Raw genomic sequence first — 19778 nt, 5'->3', positions numbered from 1 at the left:
TAAGGTTCCCTGCTTATCAAAGCCCAATTTTCTGTATCCCTTTTGCTCCTTCCAACCCTGATCTCTCATGGGCAGGCATTTCCCCAAGGGTATGGGGATCAAGTGGAGACAGCTTTGGAGAAGATTAATTTGGCAGTATTTCATCTCTATATTAATTCATTCGTACTAAGCACTTACTGTGAGCAGAGCACTTTACTGACCCCTCAGGCCCATGATCTTTCCACTGACTGATTGACAAAAAAACAGGAAACAAGAAGAAGGGAGGTAAGAATTATGTAAATTCATATCAGCTGAACAAAATTTTGGATTTTTTTTTTCCTAAATCAATCAATCAAGAGGAGGTGAGTGTCTTTTAGGCAGTAGATTGGACCCCTGAGTTAGGTTTTATGACATGTTTCAGAGGTGCCATCTATTTGACCTAATTATGTTTTAAACACAAGCTTCTATCGCCAAAGCATCTGTGCACACATTATCTCATTTTACCTGCCTAACAGCCATGCCAAATGGGAAGAGCAGTTAGAGGAGCTAAAGCACAGAGAGGTTACATGTCTTGGCTGAAGTCACACAGTACAGCCAGGATATTTACCCTGGGTTTCTAGAACCCCAGATCTCCTAATTCATAAACCAATGTTTTATTGTCCATTCTCTCAAAGGTCAATATTACAAGATCATTATTATAATTATAAGATTATAATTACAGCACCAACAAAGAAATGGTCAGTGTGTTCCATACAAGCAGCATACCCTAATGGAAAGAGACTAGGCCTGGTAGTCAGGAGACCTGGGTTCTAATTGGGGGCTTACCACTTTCCTTGACTGAGTTCACACAGCAGGAACTTAACTTCTCTATTCCCCCAGTTACCTCATCTATAAAATGGGGATTCAATACCTGTTCTCCCTTCTACTTAGGCTGTGAGCCCCAAGTGGCACAGGGATTGTGTCTGAGCTTTCCCTGTCCCTGTCCCACATAGGGCTCACAGTCTGAATTCCCATTTTTCAGATGAGGTAACGAAGAAACAGAGAAGATAAGTGATTTGCCCCAGGGCATGCTGCAGACAAGTGGCAGAGGCAGGATTAGAACCCAGGTCCTTTTGACTCCCAGGCCCATGCTCTATCCACTAGGCCATGCTGCTTCTCCTACGTGCTTAGTATTCTGTTTGGCACATAGTAAGTGCTTAACAAATGTCACTATTGTAATTACCATTACTATTTTTAGGAGCTCACTGATCAATTAAGTTGTATTTTCAATTACTTGGTTAATATTTGCAGGAAGCCCACAAACTGCACAGGCTGATAAGGGAGATTGGAACTGAGTGCTTCGATGGGGGTCATGGATGTGGAGGAGGTAGAAAAATACCATCTCTGATGGTGAAAAATTGTTAATGTAGAACACAGCCAGTTTTCAGGAATTGAGCCCCTTGTCTGTAGCCTTATCAGGTGAATGGATTACAATTTTAATCCATTTTAGTCTAATGTCCAAACAATTTTTAAATTACAAGAAATGCTTTAGCAAACAAAAAATTCAATCCATTCCTCTAAACTAAGGCTTTCTCTAAAGCCTCTTTTTCAGGAAATCTGCAATCAATTTTAAATAATACAAAAGAGTGCAAATGGTAGGACTCCACAGTTCGTCAATTAAAGTAGGGGAAAAAGTGTGTCTCTATTTAGGCCAAAGTAACCATTAATAGTAGGGTTCAGCATTCCTATTCCAATTTTTCAAAACTACTTTCAAGTATGTTTCCATTTACATAAAGATTGCAAAACTCCCTAGGCAGGCTAGATATCTACTGCTGCAACCAATATATTTTTTTCAACATCATTAGTTCTTGGAAGGTTTGGAAACAGATAAATGCACACCTACAGACTTTAAACATTTCAACCATATAATAAATCCCAAGATGAGGAACCTTATATATCTGAGCCCTTGTCTTCAGGACATTCAACTGATAATTTAAGACAGAGGAAAACAATATTGCGTGAGGACTTTAGGCTCATTATTTTAGATAAAATGTTAATGGACACATTTGTTAAGTGCAAGGTAATTTTTGAAGTTGTCATTAAAAAAAATGGAGGAATGTGTTGCATAATTCTCGTTAGCTGACAGGTTCTTTTCATAGTTTAGTATAACCCAGAGTAAAATTGTAATACTGATGCTTTAGTCAATCAAAGGAAAATCATATACTACATTGATGCATGCCCTGCATCTGGCATGTTCCACTCGTACTGGGCTGGGGATCAAAGCTGCTCTCTTCAGCTCTCAAACTCTTCCATGCCCATTTTGGGCTCAGAACTTGAGCCCATTTTGTGTATTTGTTTATGTTGTGTTCTATTGTTTCATTATTCCTGATGTGTCTGACTCCAATCACTTTCCCCACTTAAACTCTTAGATCATGGGTCCCACGAGGGACAGAGACTGTTTCTACTTCCCCATCTGTATCATCTCCCAGTGCTTAGTGCAGAGCAGAGCACACAGAAAGAGTTTAATAAATACTATTACTGCTAACACTATTAGTGGTATATCCATAATTAGCTCAATAATTCAGTCTAACAAGAGGAACAGCAGTTTTGATACTACTGACCACTCCCTCGTCTTCAGACCACTTCCAGGCCTTGGCTTTGCTGACAAAGTACTAACTGGGTTCTCCTGCTACCTCTCTGTTCCTTTTGCTTCATATCCTCACTCTCTGAACCTCTAACTGCAGACATCCCCTAAGGCTCAGACCTGAGACCCCAATTCTGTAGCCTCTACAATGTCTCGGGGTGATCATTAAAAAGACTTCAGCTACAAATTCTACATACCTGACTTTCAAATCTCTCTATCCTTGGACCTCTTTTTTGGCCTGATCCCCTCTCTCTTCTTCCTCTATGATATCGCCACTTGGACAGTCATCCAGCACGTAAAACCCAGGATACTTGTGGGTAGGGAACCTGTCTATCAACACTACTGTACCATCCTCTCCCAAGGGCTTAGTACAGTGTTCTCTGCACAGAGTGCTCACAGTAAGCTCCCCTTCTATACTGTAAGCTCATTTTGGACTGGGAATAAGTCAACAACTCTGTTGTTATACTATACTCTTCCACGTGCTTAGTACAATGCTCTGCACATAATAAGTGCTGCTCAAAAATATGACATTGTTTGACTGATTGATCAATATGCTAAAACAGAACTTTTCATCTTTTCTCCTAAGCCTCCTAACCTTCTCATCTCAGTAGATAACACCACCAACCTCTCTGTTCCAGAAGATGTTATCCTTTAACCTGAGTGGTATCTCAACTCCTCATTGTCTTTCTGCTCTCTCACATTCAACCAGATCCTGCCAGTTCTTCAGTCACAACATATGTGGATCTGCCCCTTCCATTCCACTCAAACTGTTACCACAAGGATACAAGAGTTTATTACACTGCTCTGCACACAGTAAGCACTCATAAAATACTACCAATTAATACTAGCTCTCATCAAATCAGTTAGGCTATTGCATCAGTCTCTAAGCCTAGCTCTTGCTTCTCCTGCTTCCATTCTATGATATCTGCTGTTGCTTGGATAGTATCCTCATCTCTCGGTCCACATTCCTTTTCTCCTTAACCTGCTTTCTGAATCTCTCTCTGCATCTACTTTAAGGCTGCCCACCATCTCACCTCACCTTATGTGCCTGTTCTCTTCAACCTATATACTTCAAATAATAATTATAATAATAATAACTGTGGTATTTGTTAAGCACCTACTAAGCACTATACTAAGGACAGTGCAGTTCCAAGCACTGCACTAAGGGCTGGGGTAGATACTTTTCAAAAGCTTAGTACAGTGCTCTGCACACAGAAAGTCCTCAATAAAGATGAATAAATGAATGAATAATCAGGTTGGACACAATCCTTGTCCCACCTGGGGCTCACAGTCTTCAACTCCATTTTACAGATAAGAAAACTGAAGCCCAGAGAAGTTAAGTGATTTGCTCAAGGTCACAGAGCAGAATGGTCACAAAAGGAGAATTCAGCATTAGAACCCAGGTCCTCTGATTCCCAGACCCATGATCTTTCCACTAGGCCATGTTGCTTCTCCAAATTACTCTTTTGGTTTCCTCTACCCAACTATCTAGCTGTATTTGACTCTACATTCTGCGGCTGCCATCATCTGACCTCACTCTGGTCCCCTGGTGTGGAACTCACTCCCCAGATTTGCAGACCACATATCTCTCCACATAAATTCCACTTCTTAAAATCCCATCTCCTCTAATGAAGCTTTCCCCAATAATTTCTGAATTGTAATTACCCACCAGACAACTCTAGCACTTATCCCTAACCATCCTCAGCACTTTTTATGTTTATTCACTTGTACATTCAATTTTTTGATTCTGACTAATCTAGTTATAAATATTTTAAAATCTTTACTTACAGTGTAAGTGCCCGTGGGCCGACAATGTATAGTACAGTGCCCTGCAGCAAGGGGACGCTCAGCAAATACTACTACTATGTATAGAACATAGGGTGAGTGATGAGGCTAAAGACTATTACTTGTGGCTAAGGCTATCTAAACATTTCAGTTTCAGAAACAATACTTTTTGAGTTCCTTGTTCCATTAAACAATCATTGAAGAAGTTTTAAATTTAATAGATTCTCAAATGAATTACCCAGCCTATGGACATATGCCTCAGCTCAACAAGGTTATAGAAGTCTCCTGAGAGAATTAACAAACACTGAAAAACTGGGAAATTCAGCAAACATAATTAAGGTCTGGCTCAATAAAGAGTGGAAACTTCTGTTCTTCCAGGAACCAGTTAAGGGAATGAGTGGATCTTACTTTTTGACATGGCACAATTCATTATCTTTTGCCCATTAAATAAAAAAAGATACACCTGGAAAACACAGAGCCCTAAAAAGAGACCTTAAAGAAAACATTACTCAGCCTATACCCAAAGGCTCTGGAAAAAAACAGTCCCAGATGACAACCAAACGATACACTATGACTGAAAACAAGTGCAGGTCCTAGACTGGTCATTTAATTTCTATGCATGGGTAGAAATATTGCCAGGATCCCAATCCTCACAAAAAAGGGAAAGGTCATTTGAATGTAATATAATTAAAGAGGTGATGATTATTTTCCATAAAAGTTTGGTCATTCCTATAAAGTTGCAGAAATATGCTGAACCACAAGCACCAGTCCAAAAGATATTCACATCCTTTCATATATACATAAATCTTCATACATATTTAAAATTGGGATTCCTGAAGTTTCCCATTTCAAGTAGAGAGCACCTCATTCTTTTGAAAAATAATCATTGCCTTATTCTCAGCTATCTGAACTCTACTGCCAAATGGAACATATTTTCCTGTATTCAAATCCTGCTTTAAAATGTTGCTAAGAGGTCTAGGCATATTTTGCAGTTTGGGAATGAATGCCATTACTTATTAGACTCTGCACATTAAAAGTTTTGAATCATATTGTTCCCTGGCCAATCTTTTAGCAAGAAAACCTGCCTTTGGCATCCATTTCACATAATAATTGGCATAGAATAATTTCAGTTAGTGACCTGTGATTTTGCAATCTTCACATGACAAGAAATTCTCCAAGGAAGTGAGCACCAATGAACCTGGGAAAACTTCGACTTAGTTTTTCAAATACAGATCCTGGCAATTATAATCATGCAAAGAATATGTGGATATTTCTGGGGATTTAGTTTTCTTTTAATGGTATTTGTTCAATGTTAACTATGGGTCAAGCACTGTTCTAAGCCCTTGAATTGAATTGAATCACCCAAGCAAAATAATAAGGCTATTATGTTGGCACTCACTCCTCACAGTCACATTATATCTCAAAGTTACAACTGTGCTTTTTCCATTATCTCCAAATACTCTAATTTATAAACCAAGAATGATAATTAAAGCATGATTCGCAGCAATAGCAAATTGAAGACAGAAACATTATGAGGGACTTACATTACCTCTTTCATGGGATTCTGAGACCTGTTGGATGCAGTAGTTTTAACCTTTCCCAGAGTATGTACTTTTCCCATTACTCTTTACAACACTTTCTAAATCAGTTGGCCATCAACTCCAGAAAATGGGACCACTTGGATGTGGAAATACAAATCTGATTAAAGCTAGAAAACCTTAATTTATAATTAAGCTTAATGATAGGTTGTCTGAAACAGAATCCTAAAATGAGTGAGATGTGCACTAAAAACAGTGTTTCAAAAATGTTTTATGACATACACCAAGTATTATTTCATCAAAAGTATTCATTCCATTCTTGTGGTTTTTTTATAGTATCTATTAGAACAAAAGGAAACCTCTTGCTTAGATGTTTCTTAGATCTGCAATGCAAATTCTGACAACTTAAATGTGGCAGGTAAAAGCTAAAACATTAACAAACGGGAAGAGTTTTGTTCCGTTTACGGTCAAATCATAATGGGGAACAATTAAAGCTTCAGTAAGACAGCTATAAAATAGAGGAATGGTGGTGGAAATCTATAAATCTTTCGGAAGGTTTTATTTGTGCTATATATCGTCCTTAACATATGGTATAAACTCAACCATATTTGCTGGATCACAATTAAATCATGTCTCTTGAGATCAATAGCAGAGATGAAATTTGTGTTTCTTTTTTTTTTTTTGAGATTCAAACTAGTCTAAACATCCAACCAAATGATAAGGATAACTGGCATTAGGATGAGTGAAACAATGGTGAAAAAACAGGAGCAGTAACAGGTGAAAGCAATGGTTAGAAAGTTGCTTAGAGAACATTCTTTCATGATATCCTTCCTGCCTCTCCTTGAAGCTCTCCAAGTGTCCCTCTCTGCCTGCTTCATTCAATCATTCAGTCATTCATTCAGTCATATTTATTAAGTGCTTACTTTGTGCAGAGCCCTGTATAAGCACTTGGGAAAGTACAATACAGCAATAAAGAGTGACAATCCCTGCCCATATGAGCTCACAGTCTGGAGGTGGGGAGACATACATCAATAAAAATAAACAGACATCAATATAAATAAAATTACAGATATATACATAAGTGCTATGGAGTCGGAGAGGGGGCAAGAGGGGCAAGTCAAGGCAAAGCAGAGGAAGTGGGATATGAGGAAAGTGGGGCTTAGTCTGTGAAGGCCACTTGGGAAAGATATGCCTTCAGTAATGCTTTGACCAGGGGAGTTTGACTGTCAGATTTGAGGAGGGAGGGCATTCCAGGCCAGAGGTAGGATGTGGGCCTGTGTCAGCATCGAGACAGGTGAGATAAAGATCCAGTGAGAAGGTTAGCACCAGAGGAGTGAAATGTGTGGGCTGGGCTGTAGAAGGAGTGAAGTAAGGTGAGGTAGGAGGGGGCAAGGTGATGGACTGCTTTAAAGCCAATGGTGAAGAGCTTTTGTTCCTCTGCCAGCAGGTGCTGATGAGTCAAAAATTTCTGATGTGTTTCAGGAGATTCTGCTAACCAATTAAAATAATTCTTCTGAGAAACTTTATGTGAATTCACTGTTGCTTATAAGATGATAATGTAAATACTGAAGCTTTCTTTTGAATTGATGCCTTATTGTGGCAGGAGAGTTTGCATATGCTGATGAAGCTTAGAGCTATGCCATATAGGGCTACCCATAATGGAAAGGTCTTAGCTGAAGCGTCAAAGTTGATTTACCTGTGCAGCAGGGGCATGGTAGAGAGTCAAAGCCAGATGATCAAATGATCAAAATGTTGATCAAAGGAAATGACAGAGACTCAAGGTCTTACTGTGCATACTAAGGCAATGGTAAACCACTTCTGTATCTTTGCCAAGAAAACTCTGTGGATACACATACCATACTGACTTTATGTATGACTGAAGGTGAGACGTTCTGATGGTGTGTCCATGGAGTCACTATGGGTAGAAAATGACTCGACGGCATTTGAAGTGAATACTGAAGTCATCAGAGAGACTCATTCATTAATACAATTATTGCAATTAGATTTATTTTTTGGTCTATGGTTCTATTTCACTGATTTCTCTTCAGCCCAACCAGCCATATCCCACAATAATTCTGTATTAGACTCCTTGAAAATGATAGGTGTATTGTCAATGGCTGCATCATGAAAATGAATTTTATCATAGGTGTACATGCAATTTGCTTGGATCCATTCAGAACTAGCCCTAATATGATGGCCAAGCCCTTCAGGTAACATAGTAAGCGGTTAACAAACACCATTTAAAAAAATAAAATAGCACTGAAAATCCCTCCCTACTACCCCTTTTGCCTTCTTGATTGCTCTCCTTTTTCCATAGGAACTTTCTTACCCCCACCATACCCTGGAAACGTAATTCCATAAAGATAAGGAAATGGTTTACCATTGCCTTTGTCCGCACAGTAAAAACTTGAGTCTCTCATCAACGTTTTGACCACTCAATTGTCTGGCTTTGTCGCTTTAGCCTGCCGCTGCTATACAGGTAAATCAACTTTGATGCTTCGGCTTAAATCTTTCCATTATGGGTAGCCCTATATGGCATAGCTCTAAGCTTCATCAGCATACACAAACTCTCCTGCCACAATAAGGCATCAATTCATAGGAAAGCTTCAGTATTCACATTAAATTCACATTATCATCTATAAGCAACACTGAATTCACATAAAGTTTCTCAGAAGAATGATTTTGATTGGTTAGCAGAATTTCCTGGAACACATAAGAAAAAGAAATTAATTCATTCCTCCATCAGGTTCAATTGTCTATCACCGTAAAAAAGATTGTTGTAAATAGATAGATACAGTACTTGTTCACTCATTGACAGTAGCAGCTATCTCTCCTTTGCCTGGAGAGGCAATTTTAAGATGTCAAAAGTAGGATGTTGTCTATTCAACAGCAAGCATGAAAAGACTACTACAAAAGACTTAGGTTAAGTACATTTGAAAAAAAAGTTTCCACAAATCCACAGGAAGAGGTTACAACTGAATTGGATTGGAATTCTGAATTGGATTCAGAATGAATTCCAATCATGATATGCTTTTCATGTTTTATCATGTTTTATCATGATAATGTGGTCTTGTTTTTGTTTAGTTCTGTTTTGCTCTGCTGTCTCTCTCCCCCAGTTAGACTGTGAGCCCCTCATTGGTCAGGGATTGTCTCTATATGTTGCTTAATTGTACATTCCAAGCCCTTAATACAGTGCTGTGCACATAGTAAGCACCCAATAAATACTATTGAGTGAATGAATCAAAATCAGGACTAACTAGAAAGTAGCAATGCTACTGAATCCCAAATGTTGAAATACAAATTTTCAGTACTCTGTTTACAGCTCTGTGTTTATCACACGGTGTTATGGGTTATAATAATAATAATAATGTTGGTATTTGTTAAGCGCTTACTATGTGCAGAGCACTGTTCTAAGCGCTGGGGTAAACACAGGGGAATCAGGTTGTCCCACGTGGGGTTCACAATCTTAATCCCCATTTTACAGATGAGGGAACTGAGGCTCAGAGAAGTTAAGTGACTTGCCCACAGTCACACAGCTGACAAGTGGCAGAGCTGGGATTCAAACTCATGAGCCCTGACTCCAAAGCCCGTGCTCTTTCCACTGCGCCACGCTGCTTATGGCAACCTTGGAGGAGAATGGTCTGTAATACTGTAGGTAGGGACCTGAGGGCTTCTAAGTTGTATGGCAAGGTAATCAATCAGTGATATTTATTTGGTGCTTACTGTGTGAAGAGCACTTCCCTGAGCAGTTGTGAAAGTACAATACTGTTAGTTGGTAGACATGATCCCTGCCTCCAAGGACCACACCCTGAGGAACATGGAGTCTGTCTAATTCCCTCTGAGTATTCTTTGTATTGTACTCCCCCAAGTGCTTAGTACAGTGCTCTGCATACCATTGATTGATCTTTTTTTCCCAGTGGTTAGCACACTGTGAAGCCCACAGTAAGTGCTTAATAAATACTACTGGGAAGAAGCATGGCCTAGTAGAAAAAGCACAAGCCTAGGAGTCAGAAGACCTGAATTCAAACTCAGTTCTGCCAGCAGTGTGACCTGGCCAAGACACTTAACTTCTCTGTGCATCAGTTTCCTCATCTGTAAAAGGGGGATTAAATTATATTTCCTCCAATTTAGCTTTAAAGACCTATGTGGGTCCAGGACTATGTACATTCTTATTATCTTGTATCTACTCCAGTGCTTAGTAGAGTGCTTAGCATATAGAAAGTACTTATCAAGTACCATAATAATACTATTACTACTAATCCTTAAGGATCTTAAAGTCTGGGTTATGCTGAGGTCAATCTAGGAAAGATGGAAGAGGAAGCAGTTTGGGCCAGATGTAAGCAAGATTTAACACAAATGGTCCTCTGCAATCTCCTCAGCTCCTACCCTGCAGACCACACACATCACCAGCACCACTGGTACTCTTACAGGTCTCTTCCATTCTCCGTAACCCACTTATCACTCAACTGCCACCCAGAATATCCACCTGAACTTTCCATGTCCCAAAACTGACATTTGGAATTTTCATTAGACTTAGTATAAATTGGGTACTTCCACTTTCTCTTGAAAAATTCATATTCTTGAAGTTCATTCAGTTACAGCGCTTTGTGGCTGTTTTATTATTATTATCATTAATATTACTGCATTTGTTAAGCACTATGTGTTGAACACTTTTCTAAGCACTGAGGTAGATATACATTAATCAGTTTGTACATGGTCCCTGTTCCACATGGGACTCACAGACATTAAATCCTCATTTTACATATGAGGCAACTGAGACACAGAGAACTTAAATCACTTGCCCAAGGTGTCACAGCAGAAAGTGGAAGAGCTGGGGTTAGAACCCAGGTCCCCTGACTCCCATGCCCGTGCTCTTTCTGCTAAGCCATGCTGCTTCCATGTAGAATGTGTTTGTAAGTTATATATTTATATGCTTCAGGGATTTGACTGTTGAGGATGTGCTTTTTCAGTGTTGCAAATGCATAGCAATGAAAAGTAAAAATGGAGGGTGTCTAAGGCAAATCACTAAAAAACAAACAAAAAAGCAAAACACAGTAGCTCAAGTGCTCCCGCCTGAAGGAACAAGGCCACGGCCTCCATTGTTAAATGTAGTACAAAAATCATTGAACTTTTCCATGGATTTAGCTTACTAACAAGATCAGACACAAGCAATAAATCAAGGCTTAAAAGATGGAACTTCATTATCACCCTGAGTGTACTCCTTCCAGATTCTAGACAGTAAAGAAATCTAGTCAGGTTTTTTCCCTTGTATTAATCAGAACAACTTTAAACAGCAGTATGGTTTAATAACATCAATCAGTTGGCTTATCTTTCTTGCTTTCAGGTGGGATTTGTTCAACTATTCAATTATTTGGCATGATAAAGCACCTCCTCATCTTCCCTCCCAAACCCGGTCCTCTCGCAGACTTCTCTATCACCGTGGATGGCACGACCATCCTTTCCGTCTCTCAGGCCCGCAATCTCAGTGTCATCCTTGACTCGTCTCTCTCGTTCACCCCACACATCCTATCCGTTACCAAGACCTGCCGGTTTCACCTTTACAATATCGCCAAGATCCGCTCTTTCCTCTCCACCCAAACGGCTACCTTACTGCTTCAGGCTCTCGTTATATCCCAGCTAGACTACTGTGTGAGCCTTCTCTCTGACCTCCCTTCCTCCTCTCTCGCCCCGCTCCAGTCTATTCTTCACTCCGCTGCCCGGCTCATCTTCCTGCAGAAACGATCTGGGCATGTCACTCCCCTTCTTAAACAACTCCAGTGGTTGCCTATCAACCTCCGCTCCAAACAAAAACTCCTCACTCTAGGCTTCAAGGCTCTACATCACCTTGCCCCTTCCTACCTCTCCTCCCCTCTCTCCTTCTACCGCCCACCCCGCACGCTCCGCTCCTCTGCTGCCTACCTCCTCACCGTCCCCCCTCGGTCTCGCCTATCCCGCCGTCGACCCCTGGGCCACATCCTCCCGCGGTCCTGGAACGCCCTCCCTCCTCACCCCCGCCAAACTAATTCTCTTCCCCTCTTCAAAACCCTTCTTAAAACTCACCTCCTCCAAGAGGTCTTCCAAGACTGAGCTCCCCTTCTCCCTCTACTCCCTCTACCACCCCCCCCTTCACCTCTCCACAGCTTAACCCTCTTTTCCCCCCATTTCCCTCTGCTCCTCCCCCTCTCACTTCCCATCCCCTCAGCACTGTACTCGTCTGCTCAACTGTATATATTTCCATTACCCTATTTATTTTGTTAATGAATTGTACATCACCTTGATTCTATTTAGTTGCCATTGTTTTTACGAGATGCTCTTTCCTTTGACTCTATTTATTGCCATTGTTCTTGTCTGTCTGTCTCCCCTGATTAGACTGTAAGCCCGTCAAACAGCACGGACTGTCTCTATCTGTTGCCGACTTGTTCATTCCAAGTGCTTAGTACAGTGCTCTGCACATAGTAAGTGCTCAATAAATACTATTGAATGAATTGAATGAATAGACTGCATGGAGATACACATGCAGCATGGAGAACAAGAGCACTTTGTTGGGAGAGGATTCAACTTCCCATTCTTCTGCCTGTCTGGCAGCCAAATAAAGACACTGCAAACAGTGGGTTTCCTTCATAAGTTTAATTAGCTAACCCTTAATTTTTTTCAGGGGCAGTGCTCTAGACTGTAAGCTTGTGGGCAGGGAAAGTATCTACTAGTTTTGTTATATGTACTCTGTCAAGTGCTTAGTACAGTGCTCTGCACACATTTTGAAAGTGTGGGGTCAACACATTTTGAAAGTGCTCTTTCAAAATGAGTGATTGATCATTTCCCTCCTTAGTCTTTACCAAATTCTCCATGTCCCTCAATTCACAATGGCCCAGACTCTCATCTTAACTCCAGATTGTATTTGTAGAGTCAAGGCAGTTTGGTTATGGTGCGTCCTTCTCATAGACTGTTGAATTGAGGGGACTGATGGCTAGCTCAGTTTAGGTGAAGATTTGAGAAGTGGCACAGTTGTCAGTAACTCTTCCCATCTTCTTTAGATAAGAAATACAGTTTCTTTGGGCTTGTATTTTTGCAGTGCTCTGACCACAGAAAGCACTCAGTAAATTCCACTAATTGGTCGTATACAGCCTTTGCTCTGTGTATTTAGATCTATCTTTCCTTTCATTTGGGAGGGTATACTAGCAGTAAAGAACAATAATAGCAATGTGTCTGTTGTTGATGAGTTTTATGTTTCAGACTTATGATTGTTGATTTTTTGAGTGATTTGTGGATTCAGATGCAAATATTACCTCTTAACAGTAGGTTTTCACATTAGATTCTACATTCTTTTGAAGTCTTCATGGATATGTGCAAAACTAGTCTACTGATGATTCCCCTCAGGCTGTGCACCTGAGGAATCCCAAGTTGCATTAGCTCTACCTTTCATAATCATCACAATTTGGGCTGGCAAAAAAACTTATTAGAATAACATTTTCTTATATACTTGGGATGGCTTAGGGGTGATCTTTCTTGAAGCTAAGGAATGACACAGGAACCTTTCAAGGATCCATAAGGACCAGTGACTTCATGAATATGATACCAGATCAAATGGACAAATTAAATGTGAAATTATCAGGCTCTTTTTCACTTTAATTAGAAAATCCAGAAATGGAATCTATCCTAAGTAACATAACTTTAGTGTATTGGTGGAGGAAATGTTGCAAGAAACAGAAATATTTGGAACTTGCAGCCATTAGAGACACTATTCTTGGTATTCTGTTCTTAGGACTGTGAAGGAATTGTGTAATTTTAATAGAGAGTACAGTTATTGTGGGAGACATTTCTGTGCTGCTGATCATGAATTATTTATCATTCATTGTGCTTCCTTATTATGAATGCTGATAGAAGATTAGTATTATTGTGCTAAATTTACTCTTAAATTGGACTGTGATTTAACTATTATGAAAATTGAACTAAACATGCTTCACTGATATTGAAATGAAGTCTTTTACATGATTTGAGATGCTCTATATTTGTTGCGATTTTTGGAAATCTTAAATACGATCTTGGAATAGTCAAATAGCAATGTCTTAGCATGGCTTAGTGTAAGGAGCACGTGCTTGGAAGTCAGAGGACGTGGGTTCTAATCCTGACTCTGCCACTTGTCTGCTCTGTGACCTCAGGCAAGTCACTTCACTTCTCTGGGCCTCAGTTATCTCATCTGTAAAATGGGGATTAAAAGTGTGAGCCCCACGTGGGACAACCTGATTACTCTGTATCCACCCCAGGGCTTAGAACAGTGCTTGCATATAGTAAGCGCTTAACAAATACCACAATTATTATTATTATTACAGGGAGTAGAAAAGTCAGCTTGTTTAATTAATTCTCCTATCTGGGTACCTCCTTGGAGAGGGAAGACTGGTAGATTATATAGGTTGGTGCAGGCATAACCTGGTTTCTGAAAGATCACAATAAATGCAACTTGAATTCTGGGCGATGTTAACAATTAGTGTGTGATGCATATTCATTATCTCTAGTCACTATTATATCCGATTATTTCAGGGAAGAAAACTCCCTCTCTGCCCACCTTTCCACTTTCCTGGCTTCCACTGTGCCACTTTCAGTGACTTGTGAGCCAGATTCTCCACTTCAGCAAGGGCTTGGACAGGAAAGAGCACAAATAGTGTGGCAATAGAAGGGTCAGGGATCTCTTAAATAATGGTGAAATTTGTTACCAACTTACTATGTGTCAAGCACTGTACTAAGTGCTGGGGTAGGTAGATAAAAGATATTCTGGTTGGACAAAGCCCCTGTCCCATGTGGAGCTTCCCTCCTGGATTCTGTGCTGCCTTCAGTTGATGCTAGAGAAACAAATGGGGCAAGGAAGCTGTTCCAGGTCTCAGATGTCTATTCATTGGGATCCCATTGAGGACACTGCCTTCACATTTTCCTACCCACTTTCTGTTGCAAATAGCAGTAGCAGCCTTCAGCTTGAGCACGAGTCACATGAATAATGGTTAAATAATAATGAAATAATAATAAAAATAATAATTGTGGTAACTGTTAAGTCCTTATGTGACAAGCACCCTACTAAATGCTGTGGTAGATTAAAATCAAATTAGACACAGTCCTTGTTTCACATGGGGCACATAGACAAAAGGGAGGAAGAAGAGGTGTTTAATCCTCATTTCCTAGATGAGGAAACAACCACAAAAAGTAAAGTGACTTGCCCATGGTCACTCACCAGTCATGCTGCTTCTGTATAAAATACATGAATAAATAAACTAGTAGATAAGGGTGTTGGGGGTAGTGAGATGAGTGGAGAGGGTCATATTTGGGGTACATGGAGAAATAATAAAATTATTAGTAATAATAGAGGGGAAGGGATTAGAGGATGGGGCAGTAAGGGGAAGTATATAGTTAATAATTCTTGTGCATCTCCATCACAGTGTCTAGGTTGTCTCTGGAAGAGGAAACTAACAAACTGTATTCAAGTCTATAGAAAAATACTTTATACCATATGATGGTTGACCATATACCCTCAATTTATAGGAACATATTCTAGAAAGTCTGTCACCTAGTTGCCTGAACTCTACTGAGGAAAGAGTGTTCAAGTCAGCATGGCCTCGATATAATTCCAAATACAACAGATTTATAGATCATCTACTATTTGCAGAGGACTGATCTAAGTACAAGGAAAAATTTGATTGAGGAAAAATATACAATCCTTTCCTTCAAGGAGCTTCTTCCCTAAGGTAATTTTGTTGGAAATAGATACTTTTTGATGAAATTCTGCAAGGACAAGGAAATCTGGCGATAGATTCATTTGGACAAAGGAAGCATTTTTTGGGTCAAGAAATATTAGTCCTGTTTCAGAGTAACTGTGGAACCCAGGCATCAAGAGGTCTTCCTGATTGATGGGTCATACGTCAGGCTCTAAGCCCTGTTTCCTTATTTTGCTACTGCTTATAATGTCTTCCTCTTTCCCTCATGGGTTCTCATCAGTACTTGCTTCCAAATTGCTAATGTGAAACTCTTTCCAAATACAAACCTACAAGAAAATACAAGAAAATGTCTTCCCATACAGATATCAAATATCACCAAATTTCCCTTCCTTTCTCACCTCCCCATCCTGGTGAGCTGTAGTTAGCAAGCATTAAACAAAATGCAGAAAATGTCTGCCAGTCAGACAAAATATGGTTTCAAGATTTGTATTGTCCTGCAGAAAGATTTTTTTCCCTTCAAAGAGAATGGTCCAATATGGAGAAATAGCTTAGAAAAATATGAATCATATTGGGGCAAACCACCCACCCCAAACTCTAACAGGAGAGATACTAGATGTAGAGTAATGGAAGACCTCTTCTTAAAATGCATCAGGCAGTGCTGTTTTCTCATATTTACATGCACTATCCGGGGAAAATGAATAACGAGCAAGTTATACAAGATATACTGAAAGCCCATTTTCAGAATGTTTCACTTTCCTGAGTTTAAAATTCAATTTATACTATAATTGAGAATGAGTATTTGACGTTCACTGATTAAACATGATTTTTTTTTGGTTTGTCACTAGAATATGTGGCAGGTAGCAGTGTTTGTGAATGTAATCTTCCATTTCACCCTAGGAAGTTTTTATTTCTCTTAGCAAAAACATCAAATCATTCAAATACACATTTGTGATTTTAATTTATTTTTACCCTAGAGACTGACAATATGCAATACTGTATGGAGTCTAATAATAATAATGATGATAGTATTTGTTAAGAGCTTACTATGTGCCAAGCACAGTTCTAAGTGCTGGGGTAGATACAAGTTAATCAGCTTGTCCCACGTGGGGCTCAGTCTTAACCCCCATTTTACAGATGAGGTAACTGAGACACAGAGAAGTTAAGTGATTGGCTTAAATCTCTCACTGAAGAGAGATTTCTTTTTATTGCCCCGCTGAATCTTCATCATCTTAAGGTTGTCTGACTAGTAATGGTAAGTGAGGCAGTTGAGACTGTTAATTCTTTAGTCTTTCTATTTTGTTACTAACTGTAAGGCATTCCAAAGGATTTTTAGAGACCCTTCCATTAGTCCCAGGCTTTTCAGGAAGAGGTCAATTACCTCATTAAAGCACTCTGGCTTTCATGGGAAAGTTAAAACATCATTAAGTAGCCCTATAGAACAAATCACATTTTGGCAATTTTGGATGTTAGGACTTAGGCTTTTAAAATCATATTACTATTATTGTACTTGTTAAATGCTTAATATGTGTCAAGCACTGTTTTAAGTGCTGGAGTAGATAGGGGTTGATTAGGTTGGACACTATCTCTGTCCCACATGGGGCTCACAGTATCATCCCTACTTTACAGTTGAGATAATTGAGGCATAGCGAAATTCAGCGACTTGCCTGTGGTCGTATAGCAGACATATAGCGGAGCCAGGATTAGAACCCAGGTCCTTCTGACTCCCAGGCCCTTGCTCTATCATCTCAGCCCCTCTGCTTTGGAATAACCCTAGCCTCTTTGACTATAAGGATCATGCTCACTAACCCTACTGCATGCAAGCTCTGCACACAGTAGGGTCTCAATAAATATGAATGATTGACATATCAATTGATAAACACATTGACTGATCAATATACCACCATCAGTAGTGTCAGCATCACAGGTGAAGGACAGCTGTTAATTCAGCGATTCCTGGGAAGGATCAAAGAGTATTGTGACTGCAAAGCACCAGAAGCTGGGATTGAGGACTAACAGTTACTTCTCCAAAAGTACGTCTGAGTCTTAAAGAAATTTGAAATCAGGAGGCCTGGAGTCCAGGGGAGGTATGTGAGCACAAAGAGTTGTGTTTGTCTCTCAAGGTCTCCCAGCTTCCAAGCAAAGCTCTCAGTCAGTGATGAAAGGAGATGGGTACCATTTGGTACACAAAACTGGCAAACAGTAATTGCAGGCACAGTGTTTTTTTATAAATTATTTGAATCATAAAACTTCTACTGTGCTTCCTCACATTAATTTCCAGATTGTTTTGTTGAGATCATTCTGCAGTGTGCTCGAGATGATTTATGATTTTCATGTTCTCTAGTGGTGTGGTGCCACTGGGCCTTTTCTGTTTGTGAGCTGGTGGCATAACTACAATAGGTCTTTATGCATTCTTGGGAGACAAGACACAGCCAAGTTCAGACTTGCTGGTGTCCAGTAGTCTGCCACAGGTCCAGTGTTATACCAGTATACATGTTTTGGCCTGATCTAGGCACCCTATAGTACTCATATATCACTAAACACTATCTGTCCAAATTTTATTTTCAGCACTGGGGCTCCCTTGGTTCAACTCAGGCTGCTGAGTTCCTTGACTCAGACTATGCATCAGCCTTCACACTGACATGCTAAGGATAGACTATACAGGGAGATCAATCCACAAACCTCTATTGATTCTAGAAATCTGTGTCTAATTTTCCAAGGGATTGATTTAATTAATTGATAGATTTATATTGATGTCTGTCTACCCCTTCAATCAGTGGTATTTATTGAGTGCTATCTGCAGAGCAAGGTACTAAGCACTTGGGAGGGTATAATACAATAATTTGCAGACAGATTTCCATACCAAATCCACTGTATTATATGCTCCCAAGCACTTAGAACAGTGCTTTACATATAGTAAGTGCTCCATAAACATCACTGATTGATTTACTCCCTTCACCCCACAGAAAGTGTGAAACCTGATGTTTACTTTGAAAGATGTCACCAACCTAATAAACCTGTATCTAGCCCACTGCTTACCAAAACTATGGCAGATGGAGGTGGCCGTTCTGGGAGAGATGTGTCCATGGCATTGCTATGGGTCAGAGATGACTCGACAGCATAAGCCAAGACCCCAGTGCTTAGTACAGTGCCTGGCACATAGTAAGTGATTAACAAATACCACTTTTTTAAAAAAAAACAGATCTGGCACACATCAGAAGTCACTCTAACCTTATTTCATTCACATTATTTCATTAAATCTATAACGTTATTAGGGGACATTTGCACAGAGTAAGCCTTCCGTATTTACTAACAACTTTTTCCACTATGACACAGAAACAGAAGAATTTAACATACCTCTCATATTTCCGAACATATATTTAAAAAATATTTTGCTGTCTCAGAAAATAACTGAATGGATATTTATCTTCTCCACATTCTTGGTGTTAAACTTCTCTAAAGTGAGTGATCTCCTTTAAATCATATATCACTGATAGCCTGAATAGAAGAGAAATCCAAAATACAATAAACTGAATTAGCTTCTTGGCCTTGCAAAAAGCTACTTATGCAATATTTTGCTGATTATTAAAATACAGAGATACTTTTGAAAAGAAGCAGACTGTGATCACTGGCTCTGTAGATAACACATATTGTCTCTTGGTATCATTTATGAATCTTTCCATTCTTTTGTCACCAGTGAAAGATGTTGTCTCACAGACTGGTAGACGTGCAAAATTTGAATCACTTTTTCAGGCAGAAGAATACTACAGTGATGAAAGCTCTTCTCTTTGATCAACAGAATTCTACTATCTGCATACTTCTAATTATGCCCTTTTATTATGACAAGTATCAAAATGAAATTTAACATGTTATCTTGTATAAGTTCATATTTTCTCTCTGAAGTACCCAATGTTCTCAATGAATTATTCATTTTGATAAGAAATATATTTCATTTTCCTAACTCTAAACAAATTAATATAGCTATTTTATTTGCTTTAAATCCTTATGATTTAAATTACGAACATGGGCTCTAAATATCTTTCCCTTCATAAACATTTCAATGAATACAAGACTCTCTCATTTTAGGAAATGAAGGTGAATCCAATATTTCTTTGAGAAATGATGTTCAAAATTATCTGGGCCTAGATGAATATTAAT

Source organism: Ornithorhynchus anatinus, chromosome 3, assembly GCF_004115215.2.
Source record: "Ornithorhynchus anatinus isolate Pmale09 chromosome 3, mOrnAna1.pri.v4, whole genome shotgun sequence".
Lineage (NCBI taxonomy): Eukaryota > Metazoa > Chordata > Mammalia > Monotremata > Ornithorhynchidae > Ornithorhynchus > Ornithorhynchus anatinus.
Note: the sequence above shows the minus strand (reverse complement) of the source record.